Below are 23,609 nucleotides of genomic sequence, written 5' to 3'. Positions count from 1 at the left end.
ACTACAGCCATGATCGCAGACACTTTTTATATTGAAAAGCTTTTATGGGAAGCCAGGTTTTCTATCAAAAGCCACTTACCAATTTTTTCCCCTGCACCAGCCATAGCACACAACCTTGTGACTCACTATAACTACTGTATGCTGACTCAAGATTTTAAAGGATTGATCATGTTAAGCTAATTCTTATTTATGGTCACATGGTATGTTCTGGCACCAATGACTGCAGTTGGCTGTGTAGCTTCCTAGCACTGAAACCCCCAGCCTGGGCCTGCCTGATGCACTCCCAATCAGAATCTGGCACCAAGGAACCTTCGAGGAGGGGGTTTCAGCAGGATGTTCACTGGTTCATCTAAAAGCACAGTCCTTTCTGTCATTTATAGTTAAACCTTAAACAGCTTAAACAGCTGAAAAAATCATGGATGATTTTTAATAAGTAGTAGTAAACTATTAGACTTACCATTAAACTAAGCATTAATGGTAATATTTAAAGAAAGGCAATTATGCTTTTTTTAGTTTATGTAAAACAGAAAGTAGTAATGCTACTTGGTTATGCCAAAAAAACATACTCGTCGTATTTTACTACACCATACTGGAAACCTGTTTGGTGGTTTCACCACAGAAAGTTAAAAAGACTGATGGCCACAGCAAGGCCACTGCAATTTTGCCACCTAAAAATCTTGCAACAGACTTTTAAGAGACTCAGGGTAAAATTTCTTTATCAACCTCAAAACCAGAACCTCTCCCATCCACCCACCCAGCAGCCTGTCAGTGGAAGAACAGAGTAACCTACATAGGTACAGAGCCCACTTTATCACAATTATGATCAAATTTAAAACAAAGTTAGTAGAGACGGACAGACTTTGGTAACAACTCTTCAGATACTATGGTGATTGTCACAGAAATAGCTTTAATAAAATAAAAACAACAGACCTTTTGTACAAATATGTCCTTTCATTAAATTAGCTATACCCAAAATGTAAAAAAACCTCACTTTATGCAATATTTGACATTTGATGCTAGCTGAGATTTTTCAACAATATATTTTGCATAAATATTCTTCACAAGAGTTGTCAATCTGATCTTTTTTTTTAAAAAAAAAATACCATCATGTTGTTATAACAGGAACAGTTATCTGTGCTTCCTTTAAAAAGTTAGTTTATTGGAAATACCACCAAGTGCTCTGCTAGTTGTGCAGGCGGAAAATTACTGTGATCAAACGTACCCCTGTATTCACACCCTAAACACTATTTTAATAATCTTTGTACAACATATGCCTTGTGAAGTATCATTTGAAAGCTAATAACTCACTGGTCAATAATATCATGATCAAATGTGCGTAACAACCTTATGTGTAAAGTTATGAATTCCTCCTGACTGATGTTGGTAGCATATATTCAAACCCAGGTAGCCCCTATTAGGCAGGACTCGTCAAGCAGGTCTTAAAGGAATGTGTGTTTATATCAATTGACATAAGTAGTAAACAAGGTCCTTGAGAAAGCAAGAGAGAGACCAGACAAATCTGTATTTTAGCAAAGCACAGCATGAAACGTCTCTCACAATGACGGTCTCTGTGCTCACAGTGGGAATGAAATTTATCACAGGTGCCACAAGTACTCCTTTTCTTTTTGCGAATACAGACTAACACGGCTGTTACTCTGAAACCTGTCATTATGCAAGGCACTGCATTTAGCCGTATGGAGTGGAAATCTATCAACTGCATGAAAAAACTTGTACAGATACAGACAGACATCATCTGTGTATATATAAAGTCTGCTGCAGTTTCCACGGCATACATCTGATGAAGTGAGCTGTAGCTCACGAAAGCTCATGCTCAAATAAATTGGTTAGTCTCTAAGGTGCCACAAGTACTCCTTTTCTTCAGAAAAATGTAATTTCAAAGGGTGACTGCTACAAAAGTGAGGGGCAAAAACACAAGTGCTCTCTCCCTAGCCATCTCTCTCTCTTTCATCTAAGACAACAAAAGAAACAGCCTATGAACTTTGGGAGCAGACCCTGAACTGAAATTTGGTCACCCCTGTTGCTGGAAGCATATGGTAACAAGTGCACCTTGAAACAAGTTTGTTAAGTTTAGAAAGCGTTATCTTTATTTTTCTTTTAACCATTTCTGCCTGTAATGCCTTATACTTGTACTCACTTAAACTCTCTTTGTAGTTAAATAAACTTGTTTTATTCTTTAAATAAAATTAATCCACTGTTGTCTTTAAACTGAACTGTGTTGGTAACTCCATTTATGGTATCAAACTGTTGTATACAGATCCCCTTCAAGGGGCAATAGATCTAATATATCTGGACAGGGCTGGACAGTGCAGAACACACTTTGGAGGGAGGGGGAGAAAAATCAAGGACTGAGAGTGTGTTGGGGTCACCCTTCAAGTAGTAACCAAGGCTGCTGGAAGCCAGTGTGTGGCTGGTGTTTACTAACTGGCTACTGTGGCCGAGTTGCTGGACCAGGGCTGTGGCTATACACAGACACTCAGGGTGAAACCTGTATGCTGCTTGTGAGGAGCCCATGTTGCGAGCTACAGCAGCAAAGCATTGTGAGGCTCCCCAGGTGGAAAAGCAGGGGTGACAGAGACATTTACTGGTCTGGATTGCACATGTCTCTTAGGCCATGTCTGTACGTACAGCGCGGCAGCAGCACATATGTACAGCAGCACAGGTGTACCGATGCAGCTGTGCTACTGCAGCGCATCGGGTGAACGCTCTAAGCCAATGGGAGAGAGCTCTCCTGCCAACACAGCACTGGGCACACAAGTGCTTATGTTGGTGTAATGTATGTTGCTCCGAGGGGTAGTTTTTTTTTTAACACCCCTGTGCAACGTAAGTTATGCCAACATAGACTATAGCATAGACATAGCCTATAGAATTTCATTAAAATGTGCAGGTTATCCTACATATTTCCTCGTATCACGGCTGTGCTCAGCAAACGTACAATAGCAGGAGATGGCATTCTCCTTGCTTTCTGTACCTCAGATTTGCTCCAGCTGACTCATTTGGTGATCATAGATTTTGATACCTTCTTGCCTTTAAAAACAGTAACTTAAAACAAAGACAGGTTTCAGAGTAACAGCCGTGTTAGTCTGTATTCACAAAAAGAAAAGGAGTACTTGTGGCACCTTAGAGACTAACCAATCTATTTGAGCATGAGCTTTCGTGAGCTACAGTATGCATCTGATGAAGTGAGCTGTAGCTCACGAAAGCTCATGCTCAAATAAATTGGTTAGTCTCTAAGGTGCCACAAGTACTCCTTTTCTTTTTAAAACAAAGAGCACTTTAGACTCATGGAACAGACTTAAATTTATTTAGAACATCCAATATTGTAAGTGCCTTTTTGACAGCCATTGCATGGCATTCCCTTTCCTTACTGGGAAAAGCTTTAGGACTGAATGATGACAACATGATCTCTTGAGACTGACAGAAAACTGGGGATGACTTTGGGAATAAAAGATTGATTTGTGATCAATGTTGCTTTGTTGTAGAAAATGTAGAACTGTGGCTTGCAGAGCAAGTATCCAATTCTGCTCTGTCTGTCTGTCCAAAGTCATCATTTTTAAAAATAGTACCTTGATGGAGAAAAAGATTGATCTTTCTTCAGTAATTCATCAAAATACGGCAAGTAAAACTGACCAGAAGCAGACTGAAATCTCGGTGGAGGTGCATTATGCAACAAAGCTGGATGCAGTAGTGATGCTGTCCTCAATACTTTTTGCATCTGAATGCCTTGAAATCTTATTCTTCTAAGCTGATCATAGGAGAGTGGTATGCCTGATATTTTCCTCTTAAAATGATCAGTTTTATATCAGTGGTGGTATCTGCTCTATTTGGTAGGGGCTGTGTGTGTCTATTGTCATGTTGCCCAGTCTCAAGGACAACTGCTTTCTCAACCAGTAGGGAGCCAGCCCCTAGGGACATCCACATATTTTCCCTTCTTTGGACATAAGTGGAAATGGAGAGAAAAGGGTCTTTGGCTGCTTCTGTGATAGTGCATCTGTCACTAGCATACCCTGTTCTTGTCTCTTGGCAAAGAGCTCAGGGATCTCACAGTTTTATCATAATGCAAAGACCGCCACTGTCAGATTTGTTCAGACTATCATGGAGAATACTTCCATATTCAGGTTTCATTCTGCCAAAATGATCTATCTACCCTACTGAGCTCTCTTCTTTTATGCAGAATTTTGAGATGTATGATTTCTTTTTCCCCAAAGTCAGGCACACTACAGCTTCCTTCTGAATCCACACAGATATGGTTTCTCCCTGTCTGCAGAATAGGCAAAACTTCCAATCTACCAGCCTGTCTGCCCTGTCAGCGTAACCCACAATAAATATGGCTCTTTGTCCCATCTAGAGACTGGACCATGTAAAGGACTTGTGAGTCTGCTAATTTCTACTTTCCGGTAGCACAAGCTCTTGCTTTTAGATCGAGGTCTTGGGTTTAATCCATAAAGACAATCCAAGCAGCAGTGTCATTAAAAGTGGTGGCCTGTACGGGGATTTGAACTGCTGAGCAAGTATGAAACTCAGGACATGCTTCCCTGGCCAGAAGGAGTTTGTACCATACACTAACACAGTGTAGCACTCTGTCCCCATTGGCTGGACCAGTTGTAGAGGTTTGAGTCTACTACTACATCCAAGCCAAGAGATATAGTCCTTTTGCTCAGGCAGTAAAGGCCCATACTCTCAGAGCCAGAGATCCATTTAAATCTTCACAGACAACCTAGCCAGGTGCGTCACTACGTCAGCAGCACTATGAGTCCTGGAAGAGAAAAGTAGTAGCTGGGGTAGACACAGCTGCAGTACCTCTGAACCAAGGTGGGGGAAAAGAACAAGATCCAGAGAGGCAACCTGGTGTCCCTACCAACTTGGCCAGATCAGAATTTTACCGAAGATTTTTTTCTTTGTTTAACAGTTTATCGTAAAGTTCTGCAGCAGTAAGTCTGGATAACTGCTTGCAACTATGGAGACAGGAAAAAAAAAAAAAAAGGCAGGATCTTCAAGAATAGAATTTTTCCCCTGCTGTCAGTTACTGACAGTTCTGATTCTGCCTCCAGGGCTGCCAAGGCATGCTGAACACCCAAGCATGCTAAATACCCACTGTAGCATCTATGAACTTGTCTATGCTGAATATTGCTTCCTCAGCTGCCTGCACATGGAGCTGGAAAGAGATACAAGGTAAATAAAGCAGCTCTGAGCACCTGTTCATTTAATTATGCTTTGGATTGTTAACATGCTGCATTCCCCCTTGCCAATGATCTTCTGCTTAGAATGAACACTATCTAGGATGTGTGCCTGCACAATATAGCATCTCACAGTAGTGCCAAGACTATGTTATTCATCAGCTCTACAGTGCAAACAACGCTGGCAGAGCTACTCTGAAACCCCTCTGGGCCTCAAATAGCCTGGATCACTTTATACTAACCCTTATGCAGAAAGTGCTTAACAGATTAGGAAGGGGAAGCAAGATACTCCCAGCAATTGGCCAAGTTACAGAAAACAATTCTTCTGATAAAATCCACAGATAAGGTATGACTGTATGTTCCCACTCCTTATCAGTATATCGAAGATTTTGTTCACAGTGGGCTTGTCTACATTGCCACTTATATTGCTCAGGGGTGTGAAAAAGCCACCCCCTGAGCTATGCAAGTTACATAGAAACTTAAAGCGCTGTCCACATCACGCTATGTCAGTGGGAGATGCTTTTCCTCTGACATAGCTTCCACCTCTCATTGAGGTGGAGTAATTATGCCAACGGGAGAGAGTCAGCATAGCGCATCTTCACCAGACGGGCACTACAGTGGTGCAGCTGCACTGATGTAGCGCAGTAGTGAAAATTAGCCCTAACCTTTTGCTTCTAGCAACAGAAGTTGCGCTAGGTTTTCAGAGAAAATAATTAAAACTATGTTGTATATACCAATATCTCAATTATTTGGAATGTCAGTCACTAGTTGAGCTCAGGGGCAGACAGCAATACATATTTTATTGAACTCCTGCTTATAGTTCCGACCTCTTCCTCCCCCCCCACATCTGTGGGCAATAAAGTGTTATAAGAACGAGCACAGTTTAAAAATAAGCCTTTTGGGTTGGGGGGCAGCTGTATCTTGGGACCCCTTGACCAACTGACTCTAAATTTGTACCACTAACTCTATCCCAGGACTTCAACTGGCATAGCCACTTTCAGGTCAATCTGAGAATGTATTTAGAGCATTTTGAAAAACTGACTCCAGACAGAAAGCTTGGCTCAACCTTCTCTGAAGTGCTGCAAGGGCCACCCCAGAACGAAAAAAGAAGCATGAAAGAACATTTAAACATTTTACACCAACTGACTCATAACAAAAAGTATATGAGCATACAAGCGCATACCCTATTCTTGATTCAAACTGTAAAATTCCTCCAAGCCAAATAAAATACTTGACAAAGCACAAGAGAGAATCCCATAAGAAACCACTGTATATGAAGACTGGCAACATTAAAATACGCTGAGCTACAGGTAAAGGGCTAAATAGAAGAACTGGGATTTTAAATCAATGAAAAAAAGTAAGTGCAGAAAAAGAAACTGTGGAAAGTGTAAATACAACCTTGAAACTCCAGAAAAAATATACAGACCAAAAGGGTGATACACAATTTTAAATTAAAAACAATATCTGAAGAATAAGAAAAGTTAATGAAAAAGTGACAAACAACTAATGCCTTTTACCTTTCTTTAAAAACAAAAAAAACTTGCCTTAAAGTGGCAGAGGTTAGGAACAGTTTTTTTTACAGTGGGAAGGGGTGAAAGTAAAACAGTTGTATTATGAAAGTCCATTTAAAGGTGGGAAGAAAGTGTGCAAAGAAATGCTTCGTCTATCTGATAACATTTATTTCCATGCTTTCTTAAAATTCTGACAGATACAGACACCACCTAACCATTTCTCTCTCCTCCACAAAATTATAAGTATTTAACTATTGTAGCATCAAGACAGTTTTCCCCACTCAGTTTAGAAGGTCTATTTTAAAAGTAAAAAATCATCATTCATGCTTGGCGACTTGTTTCAAAATTTCTTAACAGAGAAGATTATCATGGAGCTTTTGTAAGAAAAATGGGCAGTGCACTAATGAAATACAATATACTGTATTTCAATGGAAGAGAAATTCACAGATTTTAGAGCCAAAAGAGACCACGATTAACTAATATGACCTCCTATATAACACAACTTAAAAAGTACAGTCAAAGGAGAAGAGGTAATTACTTGCATATAATTGCTCACCAGAGGTGCAAGTGGTAGTAAATCCCCATGCTTAAAATCCATGCTTCCAGTCTAAACCAAGCAAGAACTCTCCAAGGGTTACTATGAAGTTTTCCAAGCTATTACCTCCCTCCCAAGAAGTGGCACATTTTACTTCTAAAGAAGGGCTGCAACAACCTCTAGGGCCCATAATTTTCAGTTCCTTTTTCAACTGAAAGCCACAAAGCATTAACCAATACAGACGTTACCCAAACTCTGTGAAACATTGGAAAGTGTGGATCTACTGAAACCTGTACCTTGAGAGAACAGTTTCTTTCTGGAGAAAAGGCAATTACTTATCTGTAATAGTTGCAATAAATCCCCCTTCTTGGAAAGTTAAATGCTTGAGTGAGTTCTCCTTCAAAGAGCAAATCTAAGACAGACGTGAAAAATAAGGAAGAGACTACCAAGCCAGGCTGCAAATAGGTGTGAGAGCATCAGTGAACCAACTACCACAAGCAGCAATCATTACAATAGCATGATTTTATAACTGTAGGAAAATATCAAATGCAACTAGTGTTGCATATCCCATGTTCCCTTAAATATATACTGTAATTGGTGAGAGAAATTGATATATTTAACTTGAACATATACTGAAATTTCAAGACAGAAAGTTGAGTCTACACAACAATGTCCCCGCCTACCTTCAAAGATGTAGGGGAAAACTGCAAATAGTCTGATCCAGAATATCAGCATAATTCTGGAGATGGAATAGTTATCAGTTATAGTAGCAGGATAGTTATAGCGACATAATCAGTAATCAATAATAAAGTGTAGAACTAAGTCACAAATAAAGAATGATAGGAATGGTCATTCCACAAGTTTGCCTTGCTCCAGTGAAGCATCCCAAGATCTTCTGATAGGAGATGTACCTAAAGGGTAAGATCACTCCAAACAGTCTAGCTTCTTTGAAATTGTAGTTCCAGTGTAGTCATCCTCTCAGAGGGCCTAGAAATGAGAAGAGGAAGTTACCTTGTGCAGTAACGATGGTTCATCAAGAGGTGTCCTCCTATGGGTGCTCCATTGTAGATGTATGTGCATCCCTGTGCTTCAGACTGGAGATCTTCAGTAGCCTTGTCTGTTCGGCCCACACATGCGCTCTCCCCTCCTCGTGCTCTGTCTCAAGGCTAATTAGCACAGAGCGGGCAAACCACCCTCAGTTACTTCTCTACTGCAGAGTCCCTGATAAGAACTCAGGAGTAGAGGGAAGGAAGGTGGGTTGTGGAGCACCCATGGGGGACACATCTCAAAGAACCATCATTCCTGCACAAGGTAACTTCTTCTTCTTCTTCTTCTTCGAGTAGTGTCCCTATGGGTTCTCCACTGCAGATGACTCCGGAGCAGTATCCTTAATGAAAGGTTGGGGCTTCGGAGTTGAGTCTGTTATGGATAATAATACTGTGGAGCCGAAGCTAGCATTGGAAGTAGAGTCCCCAGTGATCAGAGTGTTCTGTGAAGCTTTGTACAGATGCCCAGATGGCTACTCTGCAGATTTCTGAGATAGGGGACATTCCTGAGGAAAGTGACAGACAAGGAAACCAACCTCATGGAATGTGTGTAAATTCCAGATGAAGACACTGCATTGCAAACATGATAAACAGTGCTTAACACAGTTTGAGACCCATTTGAAGTGTCTCTGGGACGATACTTCTGTGCCTTTAGACGTTTCCACAATGGAAAGAAAGAGCGTAGGGCATTTCCTAAAAGTCTTTGTCCTGTCCAGGTAGAAGGCCAGGGCTCTCCTGGCATCTAGCGTGTGCAATATGGCCTCACTGTTTTCACAATGAGGCTTAGGATAAAAGGTTGGGAGGTGAATTGGTTGGTTCATGTGAAAAGAGGAGTACATTTTAGGAATAAACTTTGGGCGTGGCCTGAGAGTAACCTTGTGTGAAAGAAGACTATAAAGGGTGTGTGTGCTGTAAGTGCTGCTATTTCCCTTATTTTCCTCACTGAGGCCATGGCCACCAGAAATGTCTTCACTAACAGATGTGTAAGTGAACAAGTGGCCATTGGCTCAAACAGTAGTCTAGCCAGGCTCTTTAAAACTAGATTTAGGTCCCATGTTGAAGGGGGGCATCCAGATTGAGGAAAGAGGTTCATTATACCCTTGAGGAATCTCTTTATAGTTGGGTGTGAGAAAACTGAGTATCCCTCTATTTGCTGATGGAAAGTTGCTATGGCTGCCAGGTGTACTTTGAGCAAACTGAAGGATAGCCCTCTCTTCTGAGAGCTAACATCACAGGGAGAGTAGCAGATGTCAGGATAATGTGTCTGGAATTGCATCAAACCTAAAACCTGGTCCACTTTTGTAGTTAAGTATGATGGGTAGCCAATTCCCTACTGTATAGTAACACTTCCTGTACCTCCTCGGAGCAGGTGCTCTGTGTTGGACCCATGAAGTAGCCAAGCCTTGAGTCCGACTATCTGCAGGTTAGGATGGAGAGTGTGTCCTTTGTTCTGCAAGAGGAAGTAAGGAGAGCGATTGGTGGACACGCTGCTAGCTTTGACAGGTACAGGTACCACATTTATCTCGGCCAGGTGAGCGCACTCAGTATGATGTTTGCTTTTTCCTCTTTTTATTTAACAAGACCTTCAACAACAGAGGGAATGGGGGAAAGGTGTAAAGAAGGCCCTTGTCCCATGGAAGTAGGAGAGCATCATCTAATGAGTGCTGTCTGAAGCCACCCCTGGAGCAGTAGTGTGGGCATTTCCTGTTCATGTAAGTAGCGAACAAATCTATTGTCTGTGTCCCCCATTGACAGAATGTGGAGTATTATGAAGTACTGCTGGGTCAAGTTCCCACTCATGGTCTTGTGAGAACTTGCAACTGAGACTGTCCGCTGTTGTGTAGGTAGGCCGCTGCTATCAGAACATTGTGGCAAATGCAATAGTTCCAGAGCTTTAGTGTTTCTGCGCAGAGAGAGGATGATCCGGCACCTCCCTGACAATTTATGTAGTACATGCATGTGATGTCTGTCACAACCTTTGTGTGAATACCTCTGAGCCATGGGAGAAAGTGAACGCAAGCATTCCTGACTGTTCTGAGTTGAAGGAGGTTGATGTGGAGGGTTGCCTTTGCAGGCAACCATTTGCCCTGAGTTATGAGATTGCTGAGGTGTGAAAGCATGGCATGGTATTGCCACCCTTACATATGCACTGCTGCCTGCAGAGCTGGGCCCTCAGTCAGCAGCCAGCATTCTCCAGCCACCCAGCTCTGAAGACAGCAGTGCAGAAGTAAGGGTGGTATGGTATAGTATTGTCATTCTTACTTCTGCGCTGCTGCTGGCAGGACACTGCCTTCAGAGCCGGGCGCCTGGCCAACAGCCGCCCCCTTTCCAGCCACGCAGCTCTGAAGGCAGCGCAGACATAAAAGGTGGCAATACCGCAACCCCCTGCAACTCCCTTTTGAGTCAAGACCCCTAATTTGAGAAACACTGTTCTCCCCTGTGAAATCTGTTTAGCATAGGGTAAAAGCACACAAAAGAACAGATTTCACAGGGGGAGACCAAATTTCACGGTCTGTGATGTGTTTTTATGGCTGTGAATTTGGTAGGGTGGTAGAAAAGGCATGGGTGGCTGAACCCATGGTTGGTCATACTAGGTGGGCTGAAGTCCAGACTGAGGGTATGACTGGGAAGGCCTGAGTTGGTAGCAGGAGGAAGCACAGTGAGAGTGATGGGACAGGACCTCCTCCTGGTCACTGTCTGACTCTTCACTGGAAAACATGGAGCCGATACAGAGACTGGAGGTACATGGCTTGGTGTTGGTGGTTATTCCGGGGCTTGAGATGTACCCAGTACCAGAGCCCTGGTATCGATTAGAGGAGACTCTGGTTCCTCAGATACCATGAGGTCCTTAGAGAACCTAAATTCCTCTGGTGCCACAGTAATTGGTAGTCAGTGATTGCTGGTACTGAGACAATGGTACCAAGGGAGCAGGCAACCTTCACCACACTAAACGGTCCAATGTTGGTTGCCTTACAGTTGTCGGTACTGAGGGCATCCATACCCACACCATCTTCCCAGATGCGGCACGGTCTCCAAACCTGTCCCTGACCAGCAGTACTGCTGCTTCGATACGTGTGCCCAGGGGGTCCTTAGACATACCAGTGGTATCTGTCTCACAGATCCTGGCAATCTGTAGGTACTGTGCTTAGATGCCTTCGGTGCAATTGATATCGAAGAGACCTAACCTCCTCTGGCTGATTCAGGACTCACCTTGAAGCTTTTTTTTTTTTTTTTAAGAGGTCTTGCATGGAGAGTCTACGGATTTCTTCCTCGGTTTACTGGCCTGGAGAGGGAAGGCTGAGGAGAAGACTCATGTTGCGGGTCAGACGTAGGCTGCAGAGCTCCCTCCATGAGGAGCAGCTTTAGTTTCAGTTCCCTTTTTGTTCGGGATCTGGTGTTTAGCTCATGACAGAAGGTATACTTCTGTGGAATGTGGCCCTCCCTGAGGGAACGGACACAGCACGAATGCCTGCCCGTAATCGGAATGGACTCCTTGCAGGAAAGGCACCTCTTAAACCCGAGTGAACTGGGCATGCCCTTTACTGGGGGAAATCCCCAGTTTAAGAGAAAAAAAGGGTAAAGCAAAAAAAAAAAATTACTTTTTTAAACAAGAGGAAAAAAACTAAAGGAAATTCTATCAGATGATGCTAAATGAAGCATGTAATCCAGTTTACAACAATTGTGTGAAACAGCTAAACAACTTCAGCCAGCAAGATGTCTGATGAGTACCTTGGGAAATCCTGCATAAAAAGGATATCTGCTTTCCATAATCAAATAAAGGGATTGAACTTATTGTCAAAGGAAATAGTATCCAAAAATTTTCTGAGAGTGACCAGACAGAACCTGTTTTTCTTTTGGACAGTTTATACATACCATGAACCTCTGATGAAAAAAATGAGGAGCAGGAGCATCTTTCCTGGAAGCATTCTGAAAAATGTATTTATTATTACTGAGTGACGAGCCCTTCTAAAGAGTTTGTCATTGACCAGTTGTGTCCATTTGAAAATATGTTCTTCATTCTTATAAAAAATGGTAATACAAGGCGACCAGTATTAAGTCAACCAGTCTTGAATCTTTAGTTACCCACACCAATGACAAGTTTTCTAAGAACATGCTGGCGCAATGCTGACTAGAAAGAGGGGGCAAATTTCCAAAGAAGAAAATGTCACATTCCAAGGTGATGGCAAGATTATGGACAGTGGAGACAGGAATCTAAGATAAGAAGGGGAAGGAGGAGATGGAATAGAATTTGAGAATATTCCTTTAGCCCAAGAGAAGCACTTTGGCCTTAGACTTTTAGCTGAAACATAGGAAGCAAAGCCAGTCAGAAGATAACTTCCACACCACAAAACAGTGGTCAGATGAACCATCTGAACTCTTAAAGTTCAAAAAGATGGCCACTATTTCCCAGGTTCAACTTTGAACTGGAAATCTAGAAGCAAAGGGCTCTCAACCCCATTTCAAATACCAGGAGTTCTGTTAACTATTATTTTAACAGAAAAGGTTTCTACTCAGTCTGTAATGATGCAATGATTTATAGGACTTTTTTTTTTTTTTTAAGTTTTTAAAACTTGAAAGAAAAAACATATTTGACATTTGTGTGGCTAAACAAAGGGGGACAACCCCTTAAAACCACTTCCTTTTCTATTCAGGTTGTTTGATTGTATGGTAAATTTCAGTTCAATTGGGATTCAGGTTAAATTACAGATGCTGAACAATAGGTCTTGTGCCAGAAATAGCTACTAAAATCTCAGTTCCAAAACAATTATCTTGAAGTTGTGAAGCAAAGGTGTTATAACCTAAACTGAAAAACGTTTCAAGCTATATTTTGAAAAAAATGATCAATAAATGCAGATAGATTGAAGGTCCATGTTGAATACATTAACTGCTATATCAGAACCAGACCAGCATTCAGTCTAGTTTGGCGTCGGCTTATACTGGATTCTTCAGAGGAAAGCATGGGGAGGATGACATACTTGTTCATGGCAATTGAGCAATACTAAACCATATGAGTGGAAAAATTTCTTCATTATCCTAACTGTTGATCAGCCTATGCCCTCAAGCATAAAACTCTTATAACTGCCATTCCCAGTTAGCATAACTGCACATACTATTCTTATTCATGTAAGTGTCTAATCATTTTAATTACTAGCTATTTGCATCTATAATATATATCCCAGAGCAAGTTCATAAGTTAATTATACACTGCATGTCTCGGCAAGTATTTTTTAAAAATAAAAAAATTCTATTCCACATGCTCAAATTTGACAAAAAATGCTTAAACTGCCAGAAAAATTCAAAGGTGGGTGAGGTAACAGAAGTTGGTCCAATAAAATCTGTTGATGAGAGAGACCAGCTATCCAGCTTACACAGAGCTCTTCTTCAGGTCTGGGAAATGTACTCTTCACAGCTAATAGAAGGTGGAGCAGACTGTTTAGCATAAGTAGCTAATACATTTCAGGGGACCATTCAAGGTGAACTGGCTTGTTAATACCTCTCCAGTCAGTGTTCTAAACATTGTGATAAAAAATTCCAATGGTATATTTAATCTTCATGAATTGTCTTGGAAATGCTTTCACATTCTAAAAAATATTTTTAAACAAGGCCTCCTTTTAAAAAATAAACAGAAGGGTAAAAAAAATGCAGAGTGTAAGACTTGTTCTAAATCAAGTGTGTTTTTGTCTATTTTCATGTCTGTCTGTCTTTAATTTTTGGTGCCATCTGCTTGTTACAGTATTCTCTGCCCAGCAGTTTAACTTCATATTTTTGCCATTTACATAAAAGAAAATGTCATAGAACAGATTTTATATCAGATTTTAAGTGGGGTACCCTGTTTTGCATAAGCAGTAGACACTAAAGCACTCTCCACAAAGTTGAGATGATATTCTTACTCATATTCTTATTCATTCTTTTGATGAAGGCATGTTCTTCTCCATTCTTCTTGAAACCATGTGGGTAGATTCATTTACCTGGACTTCCTCCACAGATACACAGGTATCTCTGTTCTCACCCATCACCATTCTGCTCCTTCCTATAAAAAACTCTCTATATACCTGATAGCAATCTGCCCCGCCAGTAAGGTTCATTTTTGACTCCTTTAAGTGGAGGAAATCAGAGCCTGAACGGAATCTTTACCATCTGTTTTCGAGATCCCTAGAAGTTAACTCAGAAAGGTCATCTATTTCAACCACATAGAACATAAATCTGTGGATAAAGTATAAATCGTGGGCCATTTCAGTGACAGCGAAAAAGATACTCTGACCTATGAAGATTTATCGGGTCAGTAGCTGCCAGTGAGCCTGCTGACTGAACTAAGGACAAGCAAACAATACCCAGCTCCAAGCACTGTTATTGCACATAGGCCCAAGGTCCACAATAGTACGCTGGGCCACAGATCACTGAAACAGTAAAGGAGAAATTAACTTGATCTACATTTGTTGAAGCAGAGTTTGCCTGTACCTCAGTGAATTGATCTGAGTATCCTTGAGTGCTGATTGGGGCCAGCATTCTTCTAACCTCACACACTGGAGAGGTAACCTTTGTTGTTCCAGATTTCCTTAGATAGCTGAAGATCCACTTAACCCTCATTTTCTGCTTTTTAGGTTTAACAGTAGTATTTTTTTCTTTTGAAATAATCTGGAGTAGGTAAAAAACATTTTGGATACAAATGTCATCAAGAGGCATTGAAAACTGGTGAAGAGTAGGAATGTCATGTGAAGAGGGGAGGTACAGCTGATGCCAAACCTATGAACTTTAACTGACTCCACTAACTGCTAGTCATCACTGAAAGGGTACCACCCATCAGTTGTAAATTGCTACTCTGAGGTTGCAAGAGATGCAATCGCACATATAGAGATATTGGCATTTTAAATGGATATCTTGAAAAGACAGTCTGCTGGTAAAGAAAAAAATTAATTCAGTTCTGTTTATATTCATATGCCATTGAGAAAACCATCTACATTTTTTTAATAGAGTTCCAAATTTAAGTATTTCTTAACAGAAAGACTATTACTAAATGCTTCCTCATTCATCCAAGCAGCTGTTTTGTTAAATTCCAGAGGCAACTATTAAACAGGTCTTACTAGTAATGCTGAAGGGAATTCTAAGCTCTTACATAAATCCATGGAAATGCAATGGAATGCATGTTCTTGGATTGATATTAAAATTAAAGATATTCATGGTATTCGTTCTAGGGCTATCTAAAGATTTTTTTTCAAAAATATTTGAATTATCTAGTTCCATTTAAGTGTAGTAGACACTTGAGTTGATACTCTTTTCAGATATTTAGCAAGTACTGCAGAATACATGGGTTCCCCTCCTCTAAAATGGCGATAGGGAGTGTAGAGATTACGGAGGCCCAGGACACAGTGGTCTCTTACCCCCTTAGTGGCCATCCTGAATAGTGCCTCGAAAAACATTGACAACTAAATGCTTGTCTAGACTGCAAGTTACTGCATGGCAAACCATGATGTGAATCTACAGCCACACAGTACTGTCCTGTCTGGACACTGCTACAAAACACTGCACTCTGGCGTTCTCAGGGTGCTGTAGCAGTGTCCACAAAAGACATTACTGTGTGGCAAGCTGGTGTGCTGCAGATTCACATCTTGGCTTGCTGTGAAGTAACTTGCCATGTAGTCTGGCCTTAACACCATGGTGAGGAGAGGAAAATCAATTCTCCAATCCATGATTTTTTTAAAGATGCAATTTTATAGCTGGCAGTCTGTCCACATATGCCAAGCAGTGATAGGTGCTTCAGAAATGCAGACACACAAAGAAATTTACATCTGTATATTTTTAAAAATAAAGTCTCTCAAAAAACTTGTGTTAATGATATTTTGCTAGACATCGATAGTACCAGTAATTACATGCCATTGTTTCATAAATGGTAAGGCCAATGTTAAAAAAAAAATGTGCCCTGAAGTGAGGTTACTAAGGCCTTGGTCCAAATCTAACTGAAATCAGGTTTTAGAAAGTCTCCCACTAACTTTAATGAGCTTTGGATCATGCCTTAAGTCTTTACGTAGGCACCTTATATGAGAGAGTCTGGATTTTCAAACGTGCTGAACACCCTGCACTTCTTCACTGAAGATCTATACTCAAAAATCCAGACACTTAAGGTACCTAAATAAGGATTTAGAAGCCTAAATTTCAGGCATTCTTAAATATCAGCATAAACATGACAGTAAATGGTCTATAAGGTGGCAGTTTTGCAAAAAATCTTAATTTTTGTAGTTTTCCAATTTGTGAACACGGATCTTACCAAAAACACTGCTAGAAGATATTTTGTTCTCAGCAAAGCTATACCCTGAAATTCATTTTAAAAATAAGTTATTTAAGATAAAAGTTTCTCATTAGAATGGACTGCAGAGATCTCAAAATAAAGGAGACCTTCAATCAAAGCTCTCACCTCAAAATCTTGTCTGATGCACAAATATAATGTTTCAGAGTGAGCAACTAAGACAGCCTCTATTTCAGTCTGAGGTCAAATGTCAAAAAAACCGATGCCCTTGAGAATGCATTCAACCACTTGCTTGCATATGCTTACACACAGCTGGTTTAATCCTTTTCATGGTTTCAGATGTGCCATTTACAATTTTTAAGTACAGAAAATAGATGTTAGGCTCAGATACTGAAATAAAATGTATGGTACAAAAGTATAAGCTTTAGTAGCTTCCTCTCAGGCAGAAAAATCTCAATTTTGAATAAAGGTGGAATATTAGGAACCTGGTTATATCCTATGCTCATTTACCAACTGAAAATACCAATATTTCAAAACGGAAGGTAGAATTAAATGAATCCTTCTCGACTAGTTAATGCTTGCCATCCTTTGACCTATACCCTAGATGAGCTGGGGGGTTTTTTGTTGTTTTTCATACATACTGTTATGCTGAAATGTAGTGGGGATTGCTTGGTTCACAATCATCTGAGATTGGGTGTGAACACACCGTTCAGTTAACATAACTGTCAAGATGAGTTAATTAGAAGCCCCCCATCAAAGACAAAAGGGGATTGGTAAACTTTCCCAGGAGCTTTTGCTGAGGATTGTTTGTGCTTTGTGTGGGACTGGGGTGGGAGCACAAAGAACAGACAACAACAGAGAGGCAGAGGCAAAAAGCAAGAAAGCCAAGCAGGAGCCGTGTGAGCACAGTGTGACAGAGAGAAAAACTAGAGAGAGCACCTATGGGCTTGGTGTTGGCTAAAGAGGCTTGGAGCGGTAAGCTAAGAAACTGCTCTTTTTATTCTTAGTTCCTCCTGTGTTTGGAGAAGGTCTTTGTACATGTCTTGCATATAATTAAGACTGCTTCAAAGTGAATACAAGACTCCCTCAGTTTCTACTTCCAACTGGAATGGCTTCAGGGCTCCACAAATTGACTAGCTGCTCAGGTTGAAAAGAGGCAACACTGATGTTGAAACTGGATCCCATTCCCAAGGACAGACTGGGAGCTGGTATTCTTGATGACCCAAAGTAGAATAATTGAGGTACTTGCAGTAAACAAAAATGGCCAGGTGGATTTAAAACAAGACCCAGAACAAGAACTGGAAGTTCCACAAAAGGAATTAAAGCAGCACCTGGTCGTTTGTAAGAAAGGGGTCAGAGAGGACTGGCAGGTGGAGTGAAAAATCAACACCCTTAAGCAACAATTATACCGACCTAAACTCTTGAGTGGACAGTGCTGTGTTGACGGGAGAGCTTCTCCCGCCGACGTAACTACAACCTCTCAAGGAGGTGGATTAACTATGCTAATGGGAGAACCTCGCCCGTCGGCATAGGAGTGCAGCTGCAACACTGTAGTGCTGTACGTGAAGACAAGCCCTCATCAACAGAAGCTGGTCCAATAAAAAAATATTACCTCACCCACCTTGTCTTTTTAATATCTGGGACTGACAAGGCTAGAACTACACTATATAACTATTGTTCTCTGAGATGTGCATGCAGATGCATATTACACTCAGGTGTGTGAACACCCAGTGCACCAAAACCAGAGAACTTTGTCTAGCAGTACCAGTAGGGGCAGCACTTGTGCCCTTTTTGGTCACATTAGCCCCTCCCCTGCTTATTTAAGGGTACTGCTGCCCCAGCCCCCACTTCCTTCACAGGAAATGTCAAGAGTTGAGACTCCAATACAGAAGGGACTAAAGGTGGGCTGTGGAATTCGTGTCTGCACCCACATCTTGAAGAATAACAGTTACCATACAGGTAGGTAACAGTTTTTATTTCGAGTAGTTGCAGATGTGTATTCAACTGTGGCAGCTCAGCAGGAGGTAGGCTCAGAGTCCACTTAAAGAATGACTGCAGAACTGCATTCCCAAAGCTTGCAGCTGATCTAGACACAGCTATAATAGCATAACATTTGGTAAAAGTATGTATGGAAGACCCAGTGGCCACCTTGAAAATGTTCAATATTGAAACATCGTTGAGAAATTAGATCAACGTTGCTTGGGCCCTAGTTGAATGAGCCCATAGCTTTTGTGGAGGTGTGACCTGAGCTACTCCAAATGCCACTGTGAAATAGGAAGTTATCCATCTGGAAATCGTCCATGCAGAAACAGCCTGACCCTTCGCTCAATCCGCACAGGAGATAAAAAGCTGAAGTGATAAATGAAATGATTTAGTCCTCTCCAAATAAAACATCAAGCAAGGTCTCACATTCAATGCATGAGGCCACTGCTCATCTCCATTTGAATGTGGCTCAGGACAGAATACTGGTAAATATATTATTTGGTGAAGGTGAAACCATGAAACTAGTTTAGGCAAAAATTTTGGATGAGGTCTTAGGGCCCCTTGGTCTTTGAAAAACTGAGTATACTTGGGCTCTGCTATTAAAACTGCAGCTCATTTACTCTTATTGCAGATGTGATAGCAACAAGAAAAGCTATCTTGGCACAGGAGGAACAGAGAATAAATTGCCAGGGGCTCAAACAGAGGACCCATAAGGGCAGCCAGCGCAGTATTAATGTCACACAAAGGAACCACAGCTTTCACCACTGGAAAAAGATGAACGATTTATCTTAGAAATATCAATACTATGGCGTTTGAGAAAATTGACTTCCCTTGGAATGGAGGATGGAACACAGATCGCAGCAAAGAGGATCTTGAAGGAGCTGAAGCATAGCCCAGAGGACTGAAGGTGTAACATATACTCCAAAATGTCCTGAATGCAGGTTAGCATTAGTCGAATCCATTGAGCTAGTGATTAAATTGAAGAGAGCTTATATTCGTAGCTTTAGTGGAGTTTTTTCTACTGTAGAGTAGCACTTGTCTAACAGCATTTCTCCACATCTAGCCAAGCAGCTGTGAAGTGCAGACTGCTCAGCACTGGATGCCAAACTTGAAACCAGTGCTCAGTTAGTAGGTCAGGATAAAGAGGAACAGATATTTGTGACGGAGGGTCGAACCAATAGACTGAGGAGGTTGGAGAACCAACACTGTCTTGGCCATGCTGGTGCAACGAAAATTAGTTTGACGTTAGTTTGAGAATAAGCTGAGGAATGTGTAGGATCAGAGGAACGGTATACATCAGTGCCCATTCCCAAGTCAGCTGGAAGGTGTCAGTTAAGGAGCCTGGACTCAGACCCACTTAAGAACAAAACTGATGGCACTTCTTGTTATCTTTCACTACAAACAGGTCAATAGCTGAGATTCCCTATTCTGCAAAGACAGACATCAGCACACTGGTTTTCAGACACGATTTGTAATACTGGGAGAAACTCCTGTTGAGGTGATTGTCCAAGTGATGTTGAACCTCTGATAAGTGAACAGTTGTGGGAATGATGCTCTCCTTGATGCCAAAGTGACAATATTTTATTGCCTCCTGACAAAGCTGGTTGGAGCAGGCTCCTCCCTGCATGTTCATATAATTGGGACCCTATGGTCCATTTTGATCAACTTCATGGTCATAGACATTTTAAAATCGTAAATTTCATGATTTTGGCTATTTAAATCTGAAATTTCATGGTGTTGCAATTGTAGGGATCCTGACCCAAAAAGGAGTCGTGGGAGGGTCATGGGGGGTGCGGGGGTTATAGCACTGCTACCCTTACTTCTGTGCTGCTGCTTGCATCAGCTGCCTTCAGAGCTGGGCAGGCACAGTGTGACAGCTGCTGAATGGGAGCCCAGCTCTGAAGCAAGAGCCACCACCAGCAGTAGCGCAAAAGTAAGGATGGCCTGGTCTGGTATTGCCACCTTTACGTGTGCGCTGCTGCCTGCAGAGCTGAGCCCCCAGTCAGCAGCCACCACTCTCCAGCCACCCAGTTCTGAAGGCAGCAGTGCAGAAGTAAGGGTGGCATGGTTTGGTATTGCCACCTTTACATCTGCGCTGCTGCTGGCGGGGTGCCACCTTCAGAGCTGGGTGCCTGGCCAACAGCTGCTGCTCTCCAGCCACCCAGCGCTGAAGGCAGTGCATAAGTCAGGGTGGTAACCCCCTTAAAATAACCTTGTGGCCTCCATGTAACCCCCCTTTGGGTCAGGATCCCCAATTTGAGAAATGCTGGTCTCCCCTGTGAAATCTGTATAGTACAGGGTAAAAGTACACAAAAGACCAGATTTCACTGTCTGACATATTTTTAATGGCCGGGAATTTGGTAGGGCCCTACATATAATACATTGTGGAGATGATGTTGGTGAATATATGTACCACTGTGTCATTTATCTGTGCCTGAAAAGCTCTGCACACATTATAAATGGCTCAAAGCTTCAGGATATTGATACAAAGGGAAGCTTCCTGTTCTGTCCACAAACCTTGAACCTTCAGTGTCCTCAGATTCACTTCCCAACTATCATGGAGGCATGAGTACCTATGGTCCTGACTGGAGAAGGATGGGGAAAGGGAACACCCTGACCCATATAGATCTGATCTGTCTATCTCTCTAAGGACTCAAAGATGGGCGGTAGCACTCCCACTAGGCCATTCAGTGACTAACAGTTCAGCTGATATACCAACTTCAAGCAGTCCAGAAACCTATTGTGCCTTGTGAAAATCGCCACATGGGAGTAAGTGTCCTGAAGATTGAGGGAGACAAACCAGTCGCGTGCTGCACCACATAAATGCAGGCCCTCATGTAGCCTAGCAATCTCAGGCATACACATATTGTAGTTGAAGGGTGGGAATGGAGACAAGCACAGGCGATGAACTGCTTGAAATAGTTTGTTCAGCAGAAACAGCCTCAAATGTGTAGAGTCTAATCGGGTCCCAATGAACTTAATTTTACATGTTGGTATTAATGCTGATCTCCCTTTGTTCAAAAATTAGACCCAGACAATCAAAAGAGATGCAATGTGTACTGGACATGACAGATTACTTGGTCTCTGTACTTGTCCCTCACTAACAAATTGTTCAGGTATGGAAAGACATGAAGTCCTCTTTTTCTGAAGCACACTGCTACTATTATCATGCATTTGGTAAACAGACAAAGGACAGGGCAAAGGGAAGTACTATGTACTGATAATTGTGACCTGTCACCACGAATCTCAGAAACCTCTTGTGCCTTGATAAAATCGACACACAGAAGCAAGCGTCCTGAAGACAGTTGGTGGCAAACCCGTCATTGTGATTCAATGCAGGGAAGGCAGTGATAGGGACTAAGGCTCATGAGCCACAAGTGGTTCTTTGCAGTACATGATATTAAAACACTGATTTATTAACCAATCAGGATGCTTTTGCTACGTTATTAACCAATTAAGTTATCAACTTGCACTAAGTTATTAACTTATTTGCTGTGAGAATAATATAGTACTATAGTAAATGAAACAATGAATTCACACTACTGTGGCTCTTTTGGGTAATGTTGATTGCTAATTTGGCTCCTGAACCACTGAGGTCTGAGTATCACTGAGCTAGGGTAACCATGCAGAATCTTGTTTTTGATGTACTTGTTAAAACAATGGAGACAACCTACTCTATGGTTCCCGAAGCCTAGAGAGCCTGAACCTGCTGTAGGCACTGAGACTCATGAGAGTGGATTCTGGAAAGGGAGAGGGTAGGAGGGTGGGAAGGGGGACCGAACAGGAATTGAATGACATAATCCAGTCCAATAGTGATTAACACTTGTCTGTCGTTAATGACTCTAACCCTGTAGAAATGGGACAGCTTGTCCGCAAACAAGAGGAAAATGACTTAAAGCTTGATGACTGGAATGTCTACCTCGGCGAGACCATCCAGTTCACTGCTTGCATGACACTAATGAAGGACCGGCTGACTGGTTGAAATTGGGACCACAAGACCTTCTCCTACATGACTTGTCTCCCTTTCTGGAGAAATCCTGCTGTTTAGAGGGATAATTCAACTGAAAGAGCTGTTGAGAGTCATATTGCTGCTGTTGCCCCGTGAAATGATGACTCTTTACTGCCAGGTTAAAAACATCAAATGAATGCAATGTAGCTCAAAAGTCCTTAAAGGAATGTAGCATTTCGTAAGTTTTGTCCAAAAACCAAAATCTACCATCAATAGGTAAGTCAGTCCTCAACGGTCTGTTGGAAATTGGGAGCTATATCGGAGTTCTTCAGTCATGAAGACCTTCTCACTGGTACAACAGAGGCCATAACTCTAGAAGCATCCACCATGTGCAAAGCTGACTGTTGTGACATCTTTACCACTAGATGGCCTTCTGCAACAAAAACCTTAAACTCTTCCCTGGAAGATTCTGGCAAATGATCTGTAATTTTTGCCACAGTGTCCCAATTTACAGAGTCATACTTTGGTAATGCGGATTTGTAAGGATGAGGTTGAATAATTTTTCCTCCCCAAAAGTCCAATTTTTTAGAGTCCTTGTCCTTTGGTGTCCTTATATCCCCCTTGTCTTAACCTCTCATTAACTGCCTTTATGGCAAGAGTAAGGCACTGGATGCAAGAACAAGCTCTCAAAACGGTGCATAGGCACACAGTATGTCTTATCAGTACACCTCACTGTAGGTGGTAAGGATGCTGGGTGTTCCATAGCATCTTCCAAGATTCCAGGTTCCAAGATCACTTCATTTATGGAGAGAACCACTCTCCCTGAAGCTGAAGACTGGAGAATATCCAGCAACTTTTAAGTGTTCTCCTGAACAAACACCCTATACACTCAAGGCTGAAGCCATGCACCTTAGGAGGTCCTGACACCTTTCAAAATTCTCAGGTACAGGGGAGGAAGAAATCTGGCACCACAGAGTTGTCCGGTGATGAAGAGGAGGAAGGAAGCTGAGCCAATTGCATCTCCTGTGGTGCCTGTAACACTGGTTCAGGCTGAACCAGTTCAGCAAGAGCAACAACCCCCGTCTGTGGCTGCAGCGTGGGAGGGTTCAGGAGGAGAGGCTATCAGCAGAATAAGAGACTTCATTCTG

The 23,609-nt window shown here is 41.8% G+C and overlaps 1 protein-coding gene across 4 annotated transcripts in view; it reads right to left on the bottom strand.

Annotated features, from left to right (window-relative positions):
* The window catches only part of PPP3R1 (protein phosphatase 3 regulatory subunit B, alpha), an 87,066-nt gene that overhangs the window by 11,793 nt on the left and 51,664 nt on the right, over positions 1–23,609 (bottom strand). The window lies entirely within an intron of this gene.

The sequence above is a fragment of the Lepidochelys kempii genome, chromosome 3 (genome assembly GCF_965140265.1).
Source record: "Lepidochelys kempii isolate rLepKem1 chromosome 3, rLepKem1.hap2, whole genome shotgun sequence".
NCBI classification, from domain to species: domain Eukaryota; kingdom Metazoa; phylum Chordata; order Testudines; family Cheloniidae; genus Lepidochelys; species Lepidochelys kempii.
The sequence above is the reverse complement of the archived record's forward strand: the minus strand, read 5'-3'. Positions and strand labels throughout refer to the sequence as shown.